Source organism: Macaca nemestrina, chromosome 7 (genome assembly GCF_043159975.1).
Source record: "Macaca nemestrina isolate mMacNem1 chromosome 7, mMacNem.hap1, whole genome shotgun sequence".
Lineage (NCBI taxonomy): Eukaryota > Metazoa > Chordata > Mammalia > Primates > Cercopithecidae > Macaca > Macaca nemestrina.
In genome coordinates, this window is record NC_092131.1 from 92,540,217 (window position 1) to 92,564,377 (window position 24,161).

Sequence of the window (24,161 nt, forward strand, 5' to 3'; positions counted from 1 at the left end):
GGCACAGAGTGACTTTATTCTGTTCTGCAGGCCAGAAAGATTCAGGAGAGGACAAAACAGAGACAGGTGTGCCCGGAGCATGCTGAAGTCCCACTTCTATGCCATGAATCCTTCCTGGGAACCCAGAGAGACAAGTTCTACTCAACTCCCTTGTCACCCGAGTCCCAGCCCCGAAGGAGGTCCAAGTCTCATGACCAATTACTAAGGGGTGCTGATGGAACCAGGGCACTCTTGTGGATATTTAAACTGCATTGCTGGCTTACAGAATGTCATCACCAACCAGAAATAGTGCTATTTCAATCCAAAACCCAGGCTCTGAGACTCCTCAAGTGGGTGAGAGAGGTAAGGAATGTCTAAGGATCAGTTCTCCATGACTTAAGAAAAGGTTAGGATGGCAACAAAGTGGGGAGAGGCTTCACATTTCAGACAGGCTCTCCAGCTGCCCAGCTCTCTGTCCTACAGTCATGCAGGCACCTGCTTGATCATCTTGTGACCAGATACAAGCCCAGTTATTGGCCAGAGCACAATGTCCTCCCCAAACTATTCTAAAAAAATCCTATGAGTGAAAATATACATGCAAACCTGCACTTTCTTCCTCCAATGCAAATAAAAGAGACAGTGGTTCTTCACTGTATTAGAGGCAACAGAGAAATCCTCTGTGTTTCCAGTTTCCTTAGAATATTTGACTGAAATAAGCTTATAGATTTTGATTCATCCAGATGTCTTCAAATACGCAAAGGAGCACAAACCAACCCTGAGCTGGAAGGCACTTGGTCACACCTGAGGCCTGGCCATTCATTGCAGCACATGGCTTTCTTTCAATGGGGCAATCTGTCCCAGAAAGATCTAGAGGTTTTTTCTTCTTTGTCAAAAATAAAAAATAAAAAATAAAAAAATTAACTCCCTGGTTAACAATGAAACCACAGAGTAATGACAATTTGCAATATGACGAATTATTCTAACTCTCCATTAGATGAGCCAAGGAAACCACACTGTATGTACTTTCAGGTTTTCCTCCACCTTGTTCTAAGGTGGCTTCAAACAGGTGCTGACCCCAAATGACTGGAACCAACAAAACCTGCACCGAGGTCAACTTGTGGGGAAACTGAAGACTCATCTATAGACCTAGGCAACTTGCTTTCCGTATCTGGGATTAACAAGGCTGTACTTGCTGAAGCCTAGGAGTGCACGTGATTTCTGGGGTAGCCACAGACCAAGCCCTAAAAGGGAGGGTGAGAGAGGCAGGGTCTGCAAGGGAGGGGCAGCAGCTGTAAGACTGAGCGCTCGGACCATCCATAATTGGATTAGACAGCCACAACCAACCGACTCTTTCAGCAGACCAAGCCCACACTGTGCTCCTGCTAGTGGTCATGTAGGTGTGCTTTGTTTTAAGGAAACCCAATACCTACATTCCTGATTTACAATACAGATCCTTTATTGGGGTACCTCACATGGTCAGACCCTCCTGCCTCTCTTTCCTTTACTGCTTGAGTTGGGTGGGGATCAGTTCCTGAGCTCTAAGGAAAAATAATTACAGGATAGAGAATATTTGCATCAACCGCACAATCATAGCAGGCTAGACTGCTTTACCTACACTATCTAATTCAATCTTCAAAACACTTCCAAAGGCATTCCATTTATTCCCAATGTACTGGTGAGGACTCTGGAAAAGTTCCACAAAACCTTTGAGGCAACAGTCCTCTGGATCCTAAAGCCTGTGCCCCTGGGGCCAATTAACATGTCTCCTATAATAAGTATTAAAATATAAATTTTGCTGCCCTTCCATATGAACATTATTTTTAACTCTAGATTACCTGGGACTGAGATCGTGAATGTTTTCTAGAGATTCTATTACTTGATATTCCCAAATACAGTGCACACACAACTACTTTCATATGCTACAAAGGGAAGAGGGAATTGTGACATCTGATAGAAGGATAAAGAAACTCAAGTCCAAAAGAACTGCAAGTATCTGACTGTGTACAATCAGTTGTTGGCACAAACTAGATATACAGTGTATTGTTTCTAAAAAGCATGCTGTATACAAGAAAATTAGATAGAAAATTAGATTGAATTCCCTAAATAACAAGATGACATTCTGATGATTTGGAGGTTAATTACTATAAGGCACTAACCAAGCAAGTCAAATTCCAGTTGCAAAATTAAATTTTAAAATTGTAATCATAAAATTACAAACTACTAGTAACTATTTCCCATGTTTAACAGCTTGCTCCCTTCTAAACACATACACATATATACACACGAACTTCTGCGTGTTCATATTCTTTCTGGTTTAATTCAAGTTGTTGAAAACCTAGACATGTTGTAAATACAGTCATCCCTCAGTATCCAAGGGGGATTGGTTCCAGGACTCCTACGGATACAAAATCCTTGGATGCTCAAATCTCTGAAATAAAATGGCACAGTGTTTGCATATAACCTATGCACATCCTCTCATAGACTTCAAACCATCTCTAGATTACTTACAATACCTAATAAAAATGCTGTGTAAAAAGTTGTTATACTAGTTTTTAAAATTGTTATCTTTATTGTTGTATTATAATTTTTTTTTACTGTTTTTTCCCCCAAACATTCTTAATCTGTAGTTGGAGGAATCCGCAGATGTAGAACTGAAGGAGACAAAGGGTTGACTACCTGCAGTTTTACGTAAGACATTAGAATTACAATAACTCAGATAAAGGATGTTCACAAACCGGACGTTAAACTAGGGCATATGGTCAAGTATGGCTTAACCCAGTCTAAATTGCTCAGCAGGAAAATGTGTATTTTGGCCAACTCTGACCACCTAGGTTGGTACACCTCATTCTGATGTCAACCTAAGGGGTCAGAGTTGGCCAAAATAAAAATTCTTCTAGCAGAAATTATTTCTAGCAGTAAAAAGAAAAGGGAGATTCTCAGATATTCTGGACTCCTGCAAGGGGTAAGATTACCCCTAGGACTTCTCTGTTTACTGCCATGAGAAAAATGCCAGCTTTTGGCACCATAATCCAGAGCAGAAGAAAGAATTTTTATACTTAAAAATAGGATTCAGAGGCTGGGCATGGTGGCTCACCCCTGTAATCCCAGCACTTTGGGAGGCCAAGGCGGGAGGATCACCTGAGGTCAGGAGTTTTGAGACCACCCTGGTCAACATGGTGAAACCCTGTCTTTACTAAAAATACAAAAATTACCCAGGCGTGGCTGCAGGTGCCTGCAATCCCAGCTACTTGGGAGGCTGAGGCAGGAGAATCACTTGAACCCAGGAGGTGGAGGCTGCAGTTAGCTGAGACTGCGCCATTACACTCTAGCCTGGGCAACAGAGGGAGGCTCCATCTCAAAAAAAAAAAAAGGATTCAGATGCCATAGTATTTGCAATAGACCAAACAAAACCTCTATGTGCATATAGCACATAAATAACTTCTAATCCAGCCTAGGAAGTATAGCATGGTACTATATATAAACCCAATCTGTGACAGCAACACTTTCTAGCAATAGCATCAGTATTCTCCACAAAATTTAGCAAGTGATACCTAATAAAAATAAAATGAGTTTACATATATTGAGCATATATTAATAACTAGTAATAAACTACCATAAACTGAAAAGTGAGTTCAATAAATAGTATCTCTATATACTGGCAATGAGCAAAGAAATTAAATACTTAGGGTACAACTCTATCAAAACATACACAGGATGACAAAAACTACAAAACGCTAATAAAGTAAATCAAAGAAAAACTAAATAAATGGAGGGACATGCCATGTCCATGGAATGTAGTACATTCATACCACAGACTACCATTCAGTAATAAAAAGAAACAAACTACTGATAAACACAACAACTTGAATGAATCTATAAGGAATTACGCTGATGGAAAAACGTCAGTCCCAAAGTGTTACATACTATGAGTCCATTTATAGAACATTCTTAAATGATAAAATTTTATAGAGCGAGAACAGGTTAGTTTGTAACCAGGCATGAAGGAGAGAAGAGAGATAGAAGGGAAGTAGGTGTACCTTTGTGGTGATGAAATATACCCTCACTATATTACTGTCAACATCCTGACTGTGATACTATACTACAGTTTCACAAAATGTTACTAATGGAGGAAAATGGTGCATGGAATTACTCTTTATTATTTCTTGAAACTGCATGTGAATCTACAAGTATCTCAAAAAAATTTTTTTAATGGGGGTGGGGAGAGGTCTCCCAACAACAAATAAGTTAACTTGCCATCCTCCAGCAGCCTAGGCAGGCAGACAGCTTTGTGCAAATCACATCATCATGATGCTGGGCCATCCAGATGCAGAACATATTCAGCCTGTGTGCTGCCACTTCATCAGGAAGTCACAGCTCCAAAAAGGTTAATTTTTAAGTCTCTATTTATAAATCCCATCTTTAAGCTACATTGCTTTCTTAGCTCAAGGACTACTTCAGTTGTAACAGTTTAGGATTATATACTATGAAAACAATAAACTAAAGGAAGATCTTAAAATAAGCAATTACAGTAATTAGCACTAAAGAATTTCTAAGTCGATTATTGGGCAACTTTCTGAAGGAACAAGACTATTTTAAACTAAAAGAATGCATACCCAAGACATGTTTATTGCAGCGTTACTTGTAATACTAAAAAATTGGAAACAACTAAATGTCTAATTTGGAGCAATTAAAGAAATCATGTCCATCATTCCAGCTTTATGCAACAGTTAGGTCCGCATGCACTGACAATAATTATAAGCAAGGTAAATTATTAAGCTGAAAAAAGATACAGAACAATGCAAAAAGATAACCCCATTTAAGTATTTAAAACTATAAAGTAGAACATATGCATATATAATATAAATAAATGAGAGAGTATTTTCAAAATTAGTTGTAATGAAGACTTCATGGGGAAGGGGATGGTGACATTTAAAATGTATTTTCATTGTAAAGAAACAAAAAAATCAGAATTTACAAATTTAGATTTCTATTAATCATGATTAAAATAAGATGTTTTCCACTTAATTCAATGTGGTAAACAAAGCTGCTTCCTTTCATCCCAAAATGCACATATTCAGGTTTTTATCCAAATGTTTACTGAGTTTTGTTTCTTCTCTAAAAGTGTCTAGATTAGGGACTCACAGATTCAATTCTTTCAAGGAACACTACATATTAATAGAAAAATTATTTGCTCAAATAGGTTTGAGAAATGCTATTTCAAACATAAACAGGAGACCAAGGCAGGAGGATCACCCGAGTCAGGAGTTCATAAGCAGACAGGGCAACACAGCAAGACCCCATCTCAAAAAAAAATCAACAGGAGGGAAATAAGGTAATCAGCCTTTTGTTGGGCTATGAAAATATTTTAGGCCAGTGCATGAAAAGATGCTCAGAGGATTTCAGAGTTTGAGAAATCTGACTACATTCCCTTAACCCTGGAATACCACAATGTTGTCCAAATTATCCATCAAGTCCACAAAGACAGGAAATAGACTCAATATAGCCTCACTACCCTGGCACAGTAACAGCACATGGTACATAAGGAGCATGTGACAAACATATGCAAATTAAGAGGCACAAAATATGCAAGCTATATAAAGTTCTAAGTAGTTTACATATTTGGCCTATCTTGTTAACACTATTTACTAAAAAAAGGTTAAATGTTATTAACTCATTATTTCTATTCAAAAAGCATTTGATAAACAGTAGAAATTCAGTCAAGTACTTGCTACTTTACAAAAAGCTCAAGTAAATAAATATAAATGGAAAACTGAGAAACTGGGTTCCACTATAAGCAGAGTCTTCACCAGTTATGGGTAGTTCTAATGCAAATCTTCTAATGGATTTAAATACGATCTGATGTGCAACATTAGTAATGTGGAGGGACATTTATTTCTAGCAAAAGTGATCAGTCAAGTCCCTTCTACACCCTAACCCATTTCTTTTTTGCCCCCAATTTTAAACCTGCCTCACTATTAAAGCTTCAAGACAAACCTTAGAATCCTTTTATCAAGCTCCAAACAAGCTGCAGAAGTACTGAAATTGTTTTTAAATTATAAATCAATTTAGGAAAAAGTGACATTAATATTCCAGCTTCTCACCTAGATCAAATGGTATTTTGCTTCATTTAAATCTCTTTTTCTTTATTTTGAAACAGGGTCTCGCTCTGTCATCCAGGCTGGAGTACAGTGGCACAAACATGGCTCACTGTAGTCTTGACCTCCTGGGCTCAAGTAGTCCTCCCACCTCAGCCTCCTGACAAGTGGACATGACAAGTGTATGCCACGACTCCCGGCTAATTTTTGTTTTGTTTTGTTTTGTTTTTTTAAGAGACAAGGCTTGCTATGTTGCCCTGGCTGGTAAATCTTCTTTTCTACATTGTTCAGTAAGATTGTGTAGACTTTCTGTAAATACATCCTGCAAGTTTCCTGTTAGAAATACTACTTGTTATCTGGATTGTTTAATTAAAAAGAAATGTGGTTTTATTACTTCCAAAAACATTAAGCAATTCACTTATCTATCTAAACCGTAAGGAGATCCTTAAGGAGACAGACTGCCTAAAGTGAATAGTGAGGAATGATTTATAATTAGTATGTTAATTTCATCTGTAAATAGGAAATTATAAAACTTTTCAAGGCAGTTAAAAAAAATTCCATCAAGTAGATTACATATTCACCTTACAATTTTATTTATTTATTTATTTATTTATTGAGACAGGGTTTCACTCTTTTTGCCCAAGCTGGAGTGCAATAGCATGATCTTGGCTCACCACAACCTCCGCCTCCCAGGTTCAAGCGATTCTCCTGCCTCAGCCTCCCCAGTAGCTGGGATTACACGCATGTGCCACCACCCTGGCTAATTTTGTATTTTTAGTAGAGATGGGGTTTCTCCATGTTGGTCAGGCTGGTCTTGAACTCCCGATCTCAGGTGATCCACCTGCCTCGGCCTACTCTCTTAATTTAAACAACTATTAAATGAGACAATACATTGCAAAGCATTTAGAAAAGTGCCTGACACAGAAATAAGTTTTCAATAAACACAAATGTTTGCTGTTATTACATAAATTAAAAAAAAAAAAAAAAAGCCACCTGGCTCCATTCTTGGTTGGCCACAAACTCTGAAGAGGTGGAGTTAAAGTGTGTGAGGTATGTCGGAAAACCAAAACCTCCCATGCAAGTCACTACTACAGCTGACATCCCGGAGCCAGAGAATTTGGTGAACGTCTTCAATGGTCACAACAGAAAAGGGAACTAACTCTAGATCCCCAGGCTGACTTGCCCACTGAGCCTGGAGGGCAAACTGCTAATTAACTCATCTCCCCACCTTTCTATGCTTGGGTTCCCCTCCTTCCATCTTCACCCCTGTGCCAACAGTACATCTCCACAAATAGCCTGCTCTCGTGTTCCCTCTACTGGAGGGCTGTGGTCCCCAGTTGCTCCAACGTCCGACTTGGCTCCCTGCAGATGGAATGTCCTCCTCCAGGGAGAGGTGCTGGAGGTCAAGTGCTAATGTATTGTCAACCTTTCACTCCAGAGAAGCAGATTATATGATCTAATGATAGCTCCGCAACAGAAAAGATTTTGAAACGTGTAGCTCAAAACAGTAAAATTTCAGTGATTATCTGAAACTGAAGTAGTCCATACTGCTGACTGTGTAACCTGAGCAACTTGTTTTAACTCCTCGGAGGCTGTTTCCTCATCTGTACAGTGAGAATAGCAGTACTTACCTAACAAGGTTGAGGATTAAATGAATTAGTATTTGTAAAGTGCTTAGAATGGTACATAGCACAGAACAGTGTTCTATAAGTATTTCTTGAAAAAAATAAATAAAGAAGCCTACCTTAAACCTTAAGAGAAAATTTTTTAAAGCCAAAATTTTTAAAAGCTAAATTTTAGAATCAATTGCATTTTAAAGTCATCACTAAACATGAGGCTGCTGCTACACAGTCACTTGTGCTGGATTATATAACAGGTGAAAACTTATTCTCTTGGGAATTTCCAGAACTCTGTAGCACAGCCAAAATACACTGACCTTGAATACACTGTTCTTCAACAAAGTGGATGTACTGAACACTGAATTGATGTTACTACTTCGTACCAAGCACACAGCACTGAATGCTCTCACGCTCAATTATCTGACAGTGATGCTAGTAAGAATAAGACATAATTTTTAATCTTATTTAAAACGTATTATGCACTCCCAGAGTACTTAAAAGAAAACTACTCTTCTGCTCTTCATGGATATCTGTTCATAAGAAGAAAAACAGCTGGTTTTGGGACTGGTGGTGGGTTTTCCCACTGATTTCAAAAGACAGAGAGCTCTGCATATGCTAACTTCCAAAGAGGCTATCATCAGTCACTGGAAATCCACAGAAAAGGTCATTGCCAGAGATCTGCCACGTGTGATCCACCTACTCTCACTTCAAGGCCACTACACCAGGCTAATGCAAAGCCCCTGGGAAGGTGGCCCAGTGCAGGACAGACACAAAAGGGACCAGAGTCAAGGAGCAGCCTTACTTTCTCACCTCACCCAAGACACAGACCTATGGGCCAAGTGAGGGGAAATCAGCATATGGCCACCCAGGCCAGGGTTACGCCCACTCCTCAACCCTGCTCCCAGGGAGAAAGACCGTACTCTTGTCAAAGGGCCCTGTGGGTGAGAAAGAGCTAGAGGGCCGCTGTGACCACTGAGTTTCTGCACCATTTGGTCAACTGAAAATCATGACCCTCTCTGGGTCTCAGTCTTCTCATCTGTGAAGTGGAGGGGTAGGACAAGATGACACGAATAACAGAATGAGTGACTATAACCCAAGCCCATAGTTTAGTGTCAAGGATTGTGAGAACGAAGCAAAAGGCATCAAGCACTCTGAATTGTACAAATAATGAAGATAATGCCCACAAAGACAGATGGAACATGCCTCACAGCTTCTCAGTTTTCCTACGACTGTTAAGATAACTAGTCACCATGTAGCATGACTCCGAGGACCACGTATGGGCTTTGCATCTTCTGTGAAGGCTTCCGTCGCCCTTGGGGATATGTCGCTGTTCTGTCCACCAGCACTCTCTCATGTTCTCAGGACAGTGGCATAATTATCCATTTCTGTTCTGTCCCTACCCCCTAAAAGATTACTCTAGAACCTGTTCTTATTAAGCTCTGCATTGTCATTGCTGTCATTGTCATGCAGTAGGTGCTCAATAAATGACAATACCTAACCCACTGTACACACATCAAAAACAAAAGAGCATCTATGGGTCTTTATACTGTAAGGTTTTACTTTCTTCTCCCCTACTTCCCTACTATTGGTCCTTCCATCTAGACCTTACCATCTGCAGTGGTCTACATTTGGGACCCTTACAGTAAACATGTGCTACCTCTCTGAAAAGTCATGCAGCTGCTCCCAGCTCCGTCTCTGCATGACCAGGAGAGTAAGTGCAGACCTCTTCTTGCATCTGTGTGGTTCTCTTTTCCTTAGGCTGAAATGCTGCTCTCCCCGTCAGCTGTGAGGATGCACTTACCGCCCTCTTGCCCACCATGGTATGGGGCCTGGAGAGCTAAGCTTGTGTCTGCTCTGACTTTGGAGAGTCCCCAGAGGGGTCATTCCTCGGCAGCTCGTTCCATCACTGAGAAGTGCTGCCTGAGATCCCAGAGTTGCCTGCACCCTTGAGGTTCCTCTTTGGTCATTGTTCCTTGCTTGGACTTCTTTAGAAGTCTAGAGACTTCCGAGGTTGGTGAGCAGACTGTGTCCTTAACAAGCACTTTGTTTCTCAGGGCCTCCCCAGGTCCCTAACCACCTCCCTCTCAGACTCCCAAACCCTGGAACTGAATTCAAGGCAACCTTCTTCCCTCTTTGAAAGGTTTAACAAACAGCATCTAAACTTTTACCTTGGAAAGCACATTAACCAAGTTCCAAGTCACATGAATTAAGGGATGGCCCACTTAAACCACACTGAGTAGCTCCGAGGAATGTCTCCACTGGTACAAGTGCAAAATCCAAGCAAAGGCCCTGATTAGCAACTGAGTGTGCTTCGGGACACCGGCCCCTCCTGCCTGGCCCTCTGCCGCTGCAGCAACACATGTGAACGACACGGTAACTGAGCACACCCCTGAGCACACCCTGGGAAACAGACTGCAGCCCTCCCTGGCGCCCGGTGATTACAGGCCAAGGCTGAAAGCAGCAACAAGAACCAAGAAACAAAGCCTTCTGTGAAACCAGAAACCACACAAGGTCACAAAAACAGCAAGAACTTGTAAATCCTGAAAACCCTTCAGTGAGGAATTTTCCTAAGCACCTGTGTCCAGCTCTGAACCAACAGTGGCTTGACACATACCTGAGACGATGAGAGCACAAATCCAGCCGCCCCTCCGGAAAGACCATTCAAGGTCACGGGCGTTTTAAGATGTGGCTCTCTTTAGGGCTTATCTGTGGAAAAACATCCAAGGCACAGACCAAACAGCCGCTTTGAAAACACACTTAAGACAGACCACAACCTTGCACACCGCTGTGGCCTCAGGTGAGAGGAGGTGGAGGTGAGGGCCGCCCGGCACCAATGTCTGGTCAAACGGCAGGTAGGGGACTTCATGCGCACCTACACTACTTCAGAGCCTGGGCTCAACGGGGAGGTAGGGGGAAGAAGGGAAGAGGCTCTTATAAATAATGCTGACAAAATCAAGTACCAAGAAAGCAAGTGTCCTGTTAACTAGTTTCTTTTTTAAAGAAATAAAATCTGGCTGGGCATAGTGGCTCACGCCTGTAATCCCAGCACTTTGGGAGGCCAAGGCAGACAGATCTTCTGAAGTCAGAAGTTTGAGACCAGCCTGGCCAACATGGCAAAACCCCATCTCTACTACAAATGCAAAAAATTAGCCCAGCATGGTGGCACATGCCCGTAGTCCCAGCTCCTCAGGAGGCTGAGGCAGGAGAATTGCTTGAACTCGGGAGGTGGCAGTTGCAGTGACCCAAGATCATACCACTGCACTCCAGCCTGGGAGACAGAGTGAGACTCTATCTCAAAAAAAAAATAAATAAATAAATAAAAATTAATTAATTAATTAAAATAAAGAAATAAAAGCTCTCTTGCCCCATCCACCCTCCCTTCAAGAGTTTAAGGAAAATCACCACAAAGAGAAAACCAAAGTCAGTCAAAAGCTGCTTAAAGGATGTGCAATTGCATGTGATTGAGAAAGTCTCTGTATGATTAAAGCCAGAAAGAAGGCTGTGTACTTGGCAAATACTAGGCACTGTATTTAGGCAAATATTCTTTCAACTATCAGTCTCCTCCTCCCACAACACACCTCCCTAATTTGCAAAGATTTGTTTAATAGAGCAGTGGTTCTCAAAGTGTGGTCCCAGACCCCAAACAGGATCACCTGGGAACTTGACAGAAATGCAAATTCTCATCATCCAATCAGCCTGAGACCTGCTGAATCGGAAACCCTGGGAGACCCACTGTACTCCGCCTGGATCCTTCAGTGCGGACCAGGGGCCCAGCACCAGCAGGCACCACAGGCACAGAAGCCAGATGTTGCTCTGATCCTTACAGCTGCAGAGGTGGCCAAAGACCCCTCCCCAGCTGCTTCCCCCACAGGTGGGGGCTTGGGACACTTCCCAGGTGGCATAGCTGTGGTGGTGGCGGCAGTGGTAGGAGGCCCAGGTTGAGACATGAGGGGAAGAACAATGTCTAGGACAACGGTCCCTGAACTTGTTTGCACAAGGTACCCACCCAGAAGCCTCGAAAACACAGATGCCCAGTCCCACCCCTAGAAATGGTGATTCAGTTGGTCTAGAGGTGGGGGTGGCAGCCTGACTTTGGAATTTGAAAAGCTCCCCAGGTGATGATAATGTGCAAACAAGTTTAGATCTGCCTACAGTCTTGTGACTGTTAAAACAGAGATGGGGCAGGACACAAAAGGCACCTTCCATGTGGAGGTGGAGGTGGAGGGGAGTGAGGCAATGGCCCCACCTGCTACACCAGGGAGGACTTGGCCTGAACCAGCTGGGGGTCATCCATTTCTGAGTGCTCCAGGGGCCTGGCACCAGCAAGGGCTTGATGCACATGGACTCAGGTATTATAACCTATTTTCCCTCTTAGGACTCTGGGACTAAGGCAGGTTATTATTAACCTCCAAGTCAGACAACCTCCAAAGAAACCAGGACTCAAACCTGGGGCTGCACAGCTGGAGTAGGAGTGTGGTTCCCAAGCTACGAAACCAGTAAGTGCGACCCTACCTCCAGTTCCCTGATGTAATATCCAATAATGAGACGAGTACTACTCATCTTTCTTTTAAATTTAATTGTGGGAAAATATCCATAACAAAATTTACCATTTTAACCATTTTTAAGTATAGAGTGCAGCAGCATTAAGTACGTTCACACTGTTGTACAACATCACCACCAGCCATTTCCAGAACTTTTTCCATCTTGCAAAAGTGAAACCTTCGCTCCCTTCCCCAAACCCCCCGCAACCATCATTCTGTTTTCTGTTTCTGAATATGACTACTCTAGGGAACCTAATCTAAATGAAATCATATAGAGTATTTGTCCTTTTGTGACTGGCTGATTTCACTCAGCATAATGTCCTCAAGGTTCATTCATGTTGTTCCATGTGTCAGAATGTCCTTCCTTTTTAGGACTGAATAATATTCTATATATTTCTTCTTAAAGAAACAATTCTCAACTTTAAAGTCTAAACTCTATAGTCAAACCCTGCATTTTCCATGCCTAAAAGCACAGACACTGCAGTTCTTGTGCAATGAATGGTAAATGCATCCTTCATTCTTTTGTGGGGAAATTTGCAATATGTTCTCCATTTTTGATCTGTCTTGTATTTTGGCCTCATATTCAGACCAGAAGAATCTGCTTTACAATTTGAATCACAAGGGATCCGAGATGGGTGCTGTAGCCAACCCGACTTAACAGGCAGCATTTCTAAGCACAGAAGAGAGAGAATTGAATCTGATTTGAAGGGATTCAGGAAAGGCTCATAAAACTTCAGTGAATGTCCCATGCTTCTAAGATCCTCTTCTTTTTGTCATAGCATGATGTCTAAACCCACAGCATAGTTCTTCAGCTATTTCTGAATTGCTGAGATTAACCAAAAACCAATCCCAAAAAGAGATAAAAATAATTGATTCAAACTGATTATACAATAAAGGGGACTTATTTCCTTAAAACTGGAAAAATACAAAAATAGGGTAGGTTTCAGGCACAATTTATTCTGGGCTACTACTGCAGTTTTCAGTGATTCTTCCAGTCCTGTCTCTCACCCCACAATGACTTTGTCCTTAGGTTGGCTTCCCTCCGGATCACAAGATGTCCTCAGACACCTACTGGAGCTATGTGGACCCTTATTCACATCCAGAGAGAACACTGCTTCCCAGAACCACCAAACCACAGTTCTGAGCAGCGTTCTAAGGGATCAACCTGAGCTGTGGCCAGGAAAGGCCTCCCTGCTGATTACAGGGTAGGGTATAGTCCATCTTTTGGGGAAGGGAGGATGCTCTAATGCTAGTTGGGGTTAATTTCACCCAAAATGCGTGGCTGCTATGCAGTGCAGATAAGAGTGGTCCCTAGAACAAAATCTGGGTGCTGTGAGCAAAAGGAAATGGTTGCCGATCCATGTCCCCCAAGGCACCCCATGGCCTAAGTAATGCTCCATGTTAATCCTTGTGTCAAAATTTCACATACTTCTTGAGAAGGCCTTGATTGGAGTAGTAAGCAAACTAGCCTTTTAACTTTTTCCCGTCTCAGGGAATTGATTTATCCTTTGTGATCACATTAATGTTTGCAGATGTCTTGATCTTCATTAATTATGTGAATTTTTGTAAAGTTGAACATTGAAGCCAACAGCAGCCATACTTCTCTTTTAGGAAAATGGCAGCCACTCTGAGCCTCAAGGTTTACACAGCCCACAACATTCTCTGGATGGGACTGTACATGCAGCATGGGGGACATCTGAGTCACCAGCTACTCATCTTGTATAGCAAGAGAACAAGAAAAAACTGAGTATAGTAACCAAGGAAGAAAATCATAAAAGTTCACACACTGAAAACAACTTTCTAATTCTCTTACCCATAGTTGGCCACAGTTGAGCTAAGAATCATCACCAACAGTTAACTCAAAAAGGCATGCAAGTATGTGGTAAGATACTATAATTTTGAGGTTAGAAAATAAATCCACGTGTTTATAACTTAAGTAACAGTGATTTGAATCAAGGAGTATTAATGACTATACCCTTAGAAAAAGAATGATTCTAACCACTTAGCCTTCAGTACCCACCCCCTATCAAAAACAAACACATTCTGTGATAACAAACATCATAATATGATCTTTATTTGTCTGCCCTGGAAAAAAACACATCAAATCATGACTAGTGTTCCTGTTATTCATTCCTCCCCAACAAGTGGAAAAAAAAAAAAAAAAGTGACCTTTTGGCTGGGCACGGTGGCTAATGCCTATAATCTCACCTCTTTAAAAGTAAAAATAAATAAATTAAATAAATAAATAAACAAATTAGCTGGGCATGGTGGTGCACACATGTAGTTCTGGGTACTAAGGAGGCTAAGAGAGGAGGATTATTTGAGCCCAAGAGTTCAAGGCTTCAGTGAGTTATGATTGTGCCACTGTGCTCCAGTCTGGCCAACAGAGACCTAATTCTTAAAAAATAAATAAATAAATAAATAAATAAATACATAAATACATAAATAAATAAATATTTTTTTAAGTGATCTCTTGAAGTCTTCCTTCATGCTTATTTTTCACAAACCTTTCTTAGGTTCAGAACAGCTTGTTCAATATTAATTCCGTAGAATAGAGCCGACCACACTATGAGGACTCAATTTGAAAACAGTATACTAAAAATATCAGTGATTTTCAAAAAATTCTTTTCCAGACTAGAAATTATCAATAAATCAAAAAATTATGAATTAGTCGTTTTTAGTAAAGTTGGTATTTCACAAATTTTTTTAAGTCAGAAAATTCCTTATAAACACCTGTTTCACGTTTTTAGAAATTTTCAAATGATTCCACAGTTGCTACTTGGTCAATAAAGAAAAACTTCATGCTTTTACTTCAACTAGAATTCTCTGTTCGCAGTTTGGGGGTCTCACTGGTCAGTGTGTGCATGAGAACTAAAGGGATGTATGCACTTTAGAGCTCAGCTGTGCAAGCCGGGCTTTCCTTACCTATGCTGCTATAAACACACTGCTAGAAGAGGGACATTTAAGCTATTCTCATGCTGTTACAAGATTAAATGCCTCCCTACCTATTTTTAAAAAAAAAATGTCAGTGGAGAAGAAGGAAGGAGGGAGGGAAGGAAACTCAGCTTGAACGTCAATAACTTGATAAGCTTGCTGCTGATAAACAAAGAACACCCTGGGCTTTGTAGCAATTGCCAATATCCAAACCAATCAGCAAACAATCCAAGCTTAACCCTAACCTTAATTTTTTTCCCCCTTCATTATAGAAAATGTTTAAACCTCTTGCACAAGTTGTTATTCATAAGTGAGTTGCAGGGGGGAACCCAAGCCTTGATCTAAGATACTCTTCAACGTGCATGCAGGCCTCACCAGTGATTTCTCTGGAGGCATATTCTGACCAAATAAATTGCCTCACCTGCAACATCACCATTTACTAGGTCTCACTATATATAAATAACTTCTCAGCTTACTCACTAAAGCCTTGTGCAGGTTTCTCTTACCTCCTCAAATACGTCTGCACATGTAAGCACACACATCTGCACGTTGGTTTGCTTTATTCACAGGAACCTGGGAACCCCTACGAAACAGCAGTGAGGAAGGGGAGAGAGGGTGGGTGGGTACCCAGAAGAAGGGAAATAAGAAGACAATGTACAGGAAAACAACAACAACAATAAAAATCCTAAGTAGTTGTGTTCTCCAAAGAACTAAATGTAAATGGTCCTAGCACACACTAGAAAAACAAGAGCAGCAGGGGGTATGTGTTAGTAATCTTTCTGAGTTCCACATTGGGCGCTTGGATGGAGGGATCAAAGATGAATGGTATACAAACAGTGCCACAGCTGACTCTCCCACCGTGAAGACCCCATTGGATTCCAAGGTGCACTTCCTCATATAACAACAATCCAACTCTCACCAACAATCCTCATTCAAAGTTTCATCCACAAAACAAAGTCCTCAGCAGCGACTCTCCACCTTTAAATGTTCAAATGTACTGCCATGGGGACTAAGAAGACACAACTGGGACCTTTTTATTGACTGTTGATTTCTAAAGTTTTAGGGGTCAGAAGTCTCTGAGAATGTGGTGTCTTCTGGGGACCCTCCTACCAAGAAAAACGCATACAGACAAATTTTGACACAATTTTGACATGGTAGATATTCAGGATTCTGTGTTGGAAAGGAATTCCAACTTAGATCCCTGCTGGCAAGCAGAACCAGGACAGGGCTGGGAGCCGGAGGGACCTGAGACAGTTATTGCTGCCTGTTGACCACTAATGGCCAACTTACACAGATTCCCCACACCCTAAAACCATCCCTGGTCTTCCCTGTCAAAAGGTCCTTAGGGTGAAACTCTATGCCTAAACCTATGCCTTCCCCTTTTACTTTTTATTGATGTGTAATATTTGTACATATTTATAGGGTAAATATTGTATTTTGAGACATGTATGCAATGTATAATGTATGCGATGTTTAATGATCAGAATATCCATCATTTCAAACATTTGTTATTTCTTTGTGTTGGGAACATTTCTAATCTTCTAGCTATTTGGAAATATACAGTAAATTACTGTTAACTATAGTCACCCTATTAGAATGCATTCCCCTCTATCTAACTGAATGTTTGTACTCAATCTCTACCCCTCTTCACCACCCCCTTTTCCAGTCTCTGGTAACCATCACTCTACTCTCTACATCCAAGAGATCAACTTTTTTGCTCCCACATATACATGAGAACATGTGATATTTGTCTCTGCCTTCCCCTAACTTTTAATCCCAGCAGAGAGACATTCATTCTGCCCATGATCACACTCATTATTATCTGGAAGTCAGAATGACACGGTGGACACCTAGGATTCCACATTGGAAAGAATTCCAACTTAGATCCCTGTCAGAGAGAAAAACCAGGGCAGAGCCAGGAAGGGAAGAGGCTTGAGAGGCAGCAAGTGCTGACTGTTGACAGTTAATGACCAACACAGAGATCTACAGAGAACAAGGAGGCAACCAAAGACCACAGAGAGGCTAAGACAAAGACAGGAGATTAACACTCACCGGAATAATCCACCAGATGGAAGGGGATGGAAAATCTCAAATCCTGCTTTAAAGAAATTTTGCCTGGAAAAACCTTTGGGCATGTGCCATGTACAAGTTTAAATAAGCAAGACAAACAGCTATGGCTAATAAGTGTAAAAGCAGTGCTACTGATAAGAAAGTAGAAGAGAATGACAAATTCCCAGGCAAAATGAGATACAGAAAGTAACCATGTCAACAATGTATAATGGCACTGTCGATAAGTCCCCTCCATATCCTGGTCTAATTAAACCTTTTTCACAAACGCCAGCAATCAATAAAAAATTATTTCTTATTCAATGTGGACTTCAGCTTTAATTACTAGCTGTACAACACACTGTGATTCTGAGAGCATCTGATCTGCTTGAATATACTTCTTACCAAGTCTAAAAGAATGACATGATGACATACTGTCTTTTTTTCCCTTCCTCATCTGTAGCACTGTTGCTGGACTGAGGCCTTAGAAGGCCCCTGGGAGCAGCTGATGCATACAGCTTTATGAGCTCTTACAGAAAAAGAACAAAAGGAAGTCAGCAGACAAGGTGAGAATGAGTTAACTTCCATTCATTTTTAACACCTTATACCCCTTACAGCAAAAATAGGTGAGTCTGGAAATGCTTTAAAAGCCTTACATGACTTAAGCAACAAAACACAATGCCTATCCCTTCATGGACAAATTAGCCACAAGGTACACACCACAAAGGTGCAGAAATGTTATTCTTTGATGCCATTTGCTTACAAAGATCAAGAGTCTTCCTGTCTAAAAATGTTCACAGAACTGAAAGAAATACATATTTATACACTTAAAACTGTTGCTGATTATTTTGATTTAGAGATTTTATGTCAAATAGTTAAAATAACAGGTCAAATAAATTATTTTTGCAACAAATATTAAGTGGATTTGCATTTCACATTGTATAGATGTATTAATATGGAAGCTCTGAGAGATCAGGTCGTGGGTTTTTTTTGTTTTTGTTTTTGTTTTTGTTTTTTTATTGCGAGGGGGAGATGGAATCTTGCTTGGTCGCCCAGGCTGGAGTGTAGTGGCGCGATCTCCTTTCACTGCAACCTCTGCCTCCTGGGCTCACACCATTCTCCTGCCTCAGCCTCCCGAGTAGCTGGGACTACAGGCGCCCGCCACCACGCCCGGCTAATTTTTTTTTTTTTGTACTTTTCATAGAGACGGGGTTTTTACCATGTTAGCCAGGATGGTCTCAAACTCCTGACCTCGTGATCCGCCCACCTCAGCCTCCCAAAGTGCTGGGACTACAGGTGCCAGTCACCACGCCCGGCTAATTTTTTTTTTTTTGTACTTTTCATAGAGGCGGGGTTTTACCGTGTTAGCCAGCATGGTCTCGATCTCCTGACCTCGTGATCCGCCTGCCTCAGCCTCCCAAAGTGCTGGGACTACAGGCGTGAGCCACCGTGCCAGGTGATGAGCCTTTTTTTTTTGAGATGGAGTCTCGCTCTGTCACCCAGGCTGGAGTGCAGGGGCGCAATCTCGGCTCCCTGCAACCTCCAACTCTCTGGTTCAAGTTGATTCTCCTGCCTCAGTCTCCCGAGTAGCTGAAATTAACAGGCATGCACCACCACACCCAGCTAGTTTTTGTATTTTTAGTAAAGATGGAGTTTCACCATGTTGGCCAGGATGGTCTCCATTTCCTGATCTCATGATCCACCCGCCTCAGCCTCCCAAAGTACTGGGATACAGGCGTAAGCCACCGCACCTGGCCGGGTTGTGCGTTTTTACTTTAAAATTTGATACCTCTTGCACAATGCCACAGTGTAGAACGGGCATCCAACGAGTACTTTCGTTGGAAGGGCTACTTATCAACTAAAATCAAAGATACAAAAAAAAATCTCGGTGCCCAATTTCCTGAACACAGGAGCTCATCCAAGGTCCTGAAGGTGTACATGAGAACAGAACTGTGGAGAAAGGCTTTTTATTTGGCAGCCAGCACAGGAGTCTACCATTTCCTGTAGCAAGTTAGCTTACTAACTTGCAAAGTCTGTCTGTCTTCCTATGGATTCGGAATTTCACCTATGCTTCACCTCATGACTAGAGGCACACACCACCACTCACTCAGCTGTGGTCTGCAGATTGAGGAACCCTGGGACCTTCTATTATTTTACCACATTCTCAGGAAAACATCACCCCACACACAAACACGCAAGTATTCAAACAATGCCACGGATCTGACTTGGGAGGTAAGACGTTTGGGAGGTGGAGACACAGTGTTCCCCACCTCTTCCCTGTCCTACTGGCACCAGCAGGAGGTGGAAGCCCTATCCTGCCAGGGACACCATATCCACTGCCAGATGAAACAAAATGGGTTCAAGTGGAAAGTTTTTTGTTCATGTGCTCTATTCCTTTAACATCCTATTTTAACTAAAAATCATGTTTTAATATATTAAATTCTACCATTTCAAAAAACGTATCAAGGTAAATCTACCTACAAGATTCGCTGCACTTGCAAATTGCAGATTATCAACAATAAGAAATATTTTCTGGGTTATTCAAAAATAAAGCTCTTTCATCATTTTTTTAAAAAGCTTTTAAAGGGAAAATGAACTTTGCTTTTGGCCTCGGTTTTTCAAAATATGATGAAAAGGTGGAAAACAGCACAAACCAAGCCCCACCGGGTAATTCCAGTTATGCCTCATGTATCAAAACGCCCTTCCATACTTCACAGCAGTAGCGACCCTGACAGAAGTGTCAGTACTCCCTGAATCCAAACCGCAGCATGGAATGAAAGCCTGCCTGGAAAAGAAGAATGGAACAGAAATACCCACACTCAGAAAAGACATTTCATCCTACCTATGAAAAATTTAAATACTGAGGTCACTCATCCTCCAGTACGCTTAACTGAGAGATTACATGAAAAACCTAACCAATGCATGTAAAAAGGAACTATCTAAAAATAATGATCCAGAGAATACAACAAAAAGAAATACAGATGGAAAAAAAAATAAATGAATTCTAATGAACCATGTGGAAATCCTACCAGGACCAGAAGGTACCCCTGGGCGGATAGGCAATTAACGGGGGGAAAGGGAGGGGAATGGCACACTTGGTCTCTACTCTGAGCCTCGTCCCTATGCTGACACCATGCAGCCCTGGAATAATGTAGCTGGCTAGATGAGCTGGAGTTTTTCTACAAACAGAATCATAAATTTGTTACTTGCTTAAGTAACCTCCTGTGGAGATTTTCACAATAACCTGAATTAACAAAATAATATTAATTCTGACAGCACAGAATTATAGATACAAGATGCTCATGACAAAACAGTTGCTGTTTCTGCTGTCTCCAAGAATAAATCAACACACTTGCGTCCCACCACTCACAACAACTGCATCAACTTTGGCAGAGATTAACATTATCAAGTTTTTACAAGAGGACTAAAAAGGGACCACAGGGATATTAAGAGGGGTACGTATGGACCCACAGAGAGTTAATCAGTCGATAAATACATTATCCAATCCCCAACTCAAATACTCAAATCACACAACTATATTAAAAATATGAAGAATATTAAGGATGACCCTTGAAGTATAAAATGTAATGATTATTTTTATCTTTCAATGGATCAAAGTTCTCATGTTACAACATTCATAAAATTGGAATTTTCAGAATACCTACTTTAAACTATAAATCCATTAAGCAGAAAAATGGAGGAAAAGTGAGAGGTGGGAATCAGAAAGAGACAACGGAGACAGGCGCTCAGCAAAACCAGGTGGGAGAGGAAAGGGATTTCTGGGGATTTGGAAAACCTTATGGATTTATATTTATCACTTGGATAATCAATAGTTTATTATTACTGAATTTACTTAAGCTTTAGAATTAATGAATTAGGGGAATTCTGATTCAATGAAAAACCTTTCAGAGATACCCTAATGACTGAAGAATGAAGCACACTTGATGGCCTTGAACTGTTCCATACCTGCCTGGGGTCCCAGCTCACCCTTCACCCATGCCCTTCCTCATGACAGGCTGCCTCCAAGTCCTGCAGTCTGTAAAGAACACCTTCCTCCTCCTGCCCTAGCCCAGGTCCCCACCTGTACCTTGGTAAGGGGTTGCACCACTGCCATGCACAGAACTGGAACTGGACACCCTCTCCCTTGTGTGGCATCAGCATGCCCACCATGGGATACTCATCACTAGCAGGACAACACTGACCCATCTGCCCTCTCCCTGCTGGACCATGGACACCTTAAGGCCAAACAAAGCTGACTCCAGGTGCACGCTGGCTGAGAAGGAGTGGATTGTGCAATCATGGGGGAGAATTTCTACAATGCTAGGGTACTGCAAAGAATGTAGCCATTCTAAATGAAACATAAGATCAGGTGGTAAGTTTAGAATATTTTTCTTTTTAAAGAGCTTTCACTTCTATTATTGGGATGTATTCTCAACACACTTCTAAATAATTATTGTTGGCACAGCCAGGCAAGGTGGCTCATGTCTGTAATCCCAGCACTTTGGGAGGCTGAGGTGGTTAGCTCACTTGATGCCAGGAGTTTGAGACGAGCCTGGCCAACATGGTGGCACTCCACCTCTATAAAAAAAAAAAAAAAAAAAAGAAAAGAAAAAAAAATTAGCCAGGCGTGGTGGCTCACACCTGTGGCCCAAGCTACTTGGGAGGCTGAGGCACAAGAATCATTTGAACCTGGGAGGCAGAGGTTGTGGGGAACCAAGATTGCACCTCAGCCTGGGCAACAGAGCAAGACTGTCTCGAAAAGGAAAGAAAAGAACGAAAAGAAAAGAAAAGAGAAAAGAAGAGAGGAGAGAGGAGAGAAGACAGGAGAGAAGAGAGAAGAGGGAGAGGAGAGAAGAAAAGAGAGAAAAGAGAAGAAAAGAAAAGAAAAAAGAAAAGGTGTTAGCATGATCATTGGGTGAGAGACAGACATACATTAACTTTATATCCATTTCAGAACAAAGATTGAAGACTGAAGCCCTGAAGTTAGGCAATGAAAAGCAAATCTTCTGGATACAACTGGATACAATGGACTATTATTCACCCATAAAAAGGGATGAAGTACTGATACATTACAACATGGATGAACCTTAAAAATATTATGCTAAGTGAAAGAAGCCAGACACAAAAGGTCACATATTATATAACTGCATTTATATGCACTATCCAAAATAGGTGAATCCATAGAAACAGAATGCAGACTGGTGGTTGCCAAGAGCTGAGCAGAAAGGGGAATGGTAACTGCTTAAGGGGTACAGGCTTTCCTTACGGCATGACAAACATATTTTGGAACTAGACAGAGATGGTAGTTGCACAACAGTATGAATATACTAAATGTCACTGAGTTGTTCACCTTTAAATGGACAATTTTATGTTATATGAATTTTACCTCTATAAAAAAATTTTTTTAAACAAATCTTCCACCACATGTATCAAAGAGGAAGTCTAAAACAGACTCCTGTTTTCTCTGAAAACACATGGGCACTCAGTGGAGCTGGAAATAGAACAGTTTAAAGAATTATTCGAAGATGAATTTACTGTTATTAGGGAAAAAATCTACAAATTGTTTAAATTGGTTTAATATTTTCTATTATTTAATTATCTCTGAAAATGCTTCACAGTATTTATAAAATGTCCTCTTTTCTGTGCTAGAAGCCTCTATCTGTAATGAACTCTACTTTCCCTTATTTGGTAAAAGATCCCAGCATTCTTCCATATGTAATTCCTTTGGTGCAAACACTGTACCAACATTCTATGTGTGTTACTCATGATGGTTAATTATTTTAGCACATAATTTTTACTTCTAAAAGTTCCCCTCTTTCTTGTGATAAAAGTAGTGTAAAAAAAGAAAAAAAATACAATAACAAAAAAAATCCTGCTAAAGCCTGTTTGTGAATATTACTCCATTCCATTATAAATTACAAAATTTTCTGTGACTTTTTCTGGTTAATAAGGAGAAAAGTTATATCCCAGTAAAGACACGAAAGCTTCAGGTAATTAAAAGCTCTACTAAGTAATGAAAAGCCAATGCTGTAGTGAAGAGGTGTGGGCTGAAAGAAGATGGGGTGTTAAATATGCAAACTAAATGTCTATTTATTGCTAATACAGCCCTCACAAGAACAAATCAGATGCCATGCCAAGTGGTCTTATCAACAACATTTGTTTTCTTTAGGAGAACTGAAAAGCTAAAACATGCACCTCTGCCTGGCCACACACAAAGCATGCCCCCACCTAAGCACCCAAGATAGGAAAGAAAGCTCTAGAAGCACAGTACATGGCCACTGAAAGCTACATACATGCTAATGGGGTCACGCTGGGCAAGGTGGCATCACAGCTGCAGAGCCCTGTTAGAAGTATGTAACATGTACGAGCACATGTGGACAACCCAATCATTTGGAAGTAGGCTTTATTTGGTCAGGAGTCTCTAAACGACTTTCCAGTCTAAGCATTCAAAATGAAGGCACAAAAGAGGTTAAAACCACTTAACCCAGTTGTAACAAAGGAATTTGTACCAGAATTTAAAATTACAACCTGGATGAGATCAAAACCCTTAGGCTTTCAAAGGGACTTCACAACCTTTCCAGGGTTCTGTGGATGCTACCTGTTAACATGGTTTACAATGCCTCACCAACAAGGAGAGACGGGTGGGGAGGTGGACAAGGCTACCCAGTCCATGCCAAGACAAGGACACATTCTTTGTTCTTTAACAAAAAAACAATCGAGTCCCAGCCACATCAGTTGTACCATGTTGACTGTTGCTAAAATCAAACAAGCAAACAAACTAAGGCCCTCCAGGTTATTTGCAACCCTCAATTCATATCCTGAAGTACAACACCAAAAATTAACAAAAGGAAAGTGGAAAGACCTGAACACATGAAGAAAAACAAAGCCGGACTGGAACAAAACATTTCCCTAACTAGGCTATATAAGATGAGCACCACAGAACATGT

At 41.1% G+C, this 24,161-nt stretch overlaps 1 protein-coding gene and 1 long non-coding RNA gene across 4 annotated transcripts in view; one reads left to right on the forward strand and one right to left on the reverse strand.

Annotated features, from left to right (window-relative positions):
* LOC105479398 (insulin like growth factor 1 receptor) overlaps positions 1-24,161 on the reverse strand; it is a 317,817-nt gene that overhangs the window by 178,632 nt on the left and 115,024 nt on the right. The gene's annotated exons all lie outside the window — the stretch shown is intronic.
* On the forward strand, positions 10,100-14,690 carry LOC105479397 (uncharacterized). Its single transcript, XR_985875.3, has 4 exons — positions 10,100-10,545; positions 12,069-12,189; positions 13,265-13,439; positions 13,846-14,690. It is a non-coding gene; the product is annotated as an uncharacterized lncRNA (long non-coding RNA).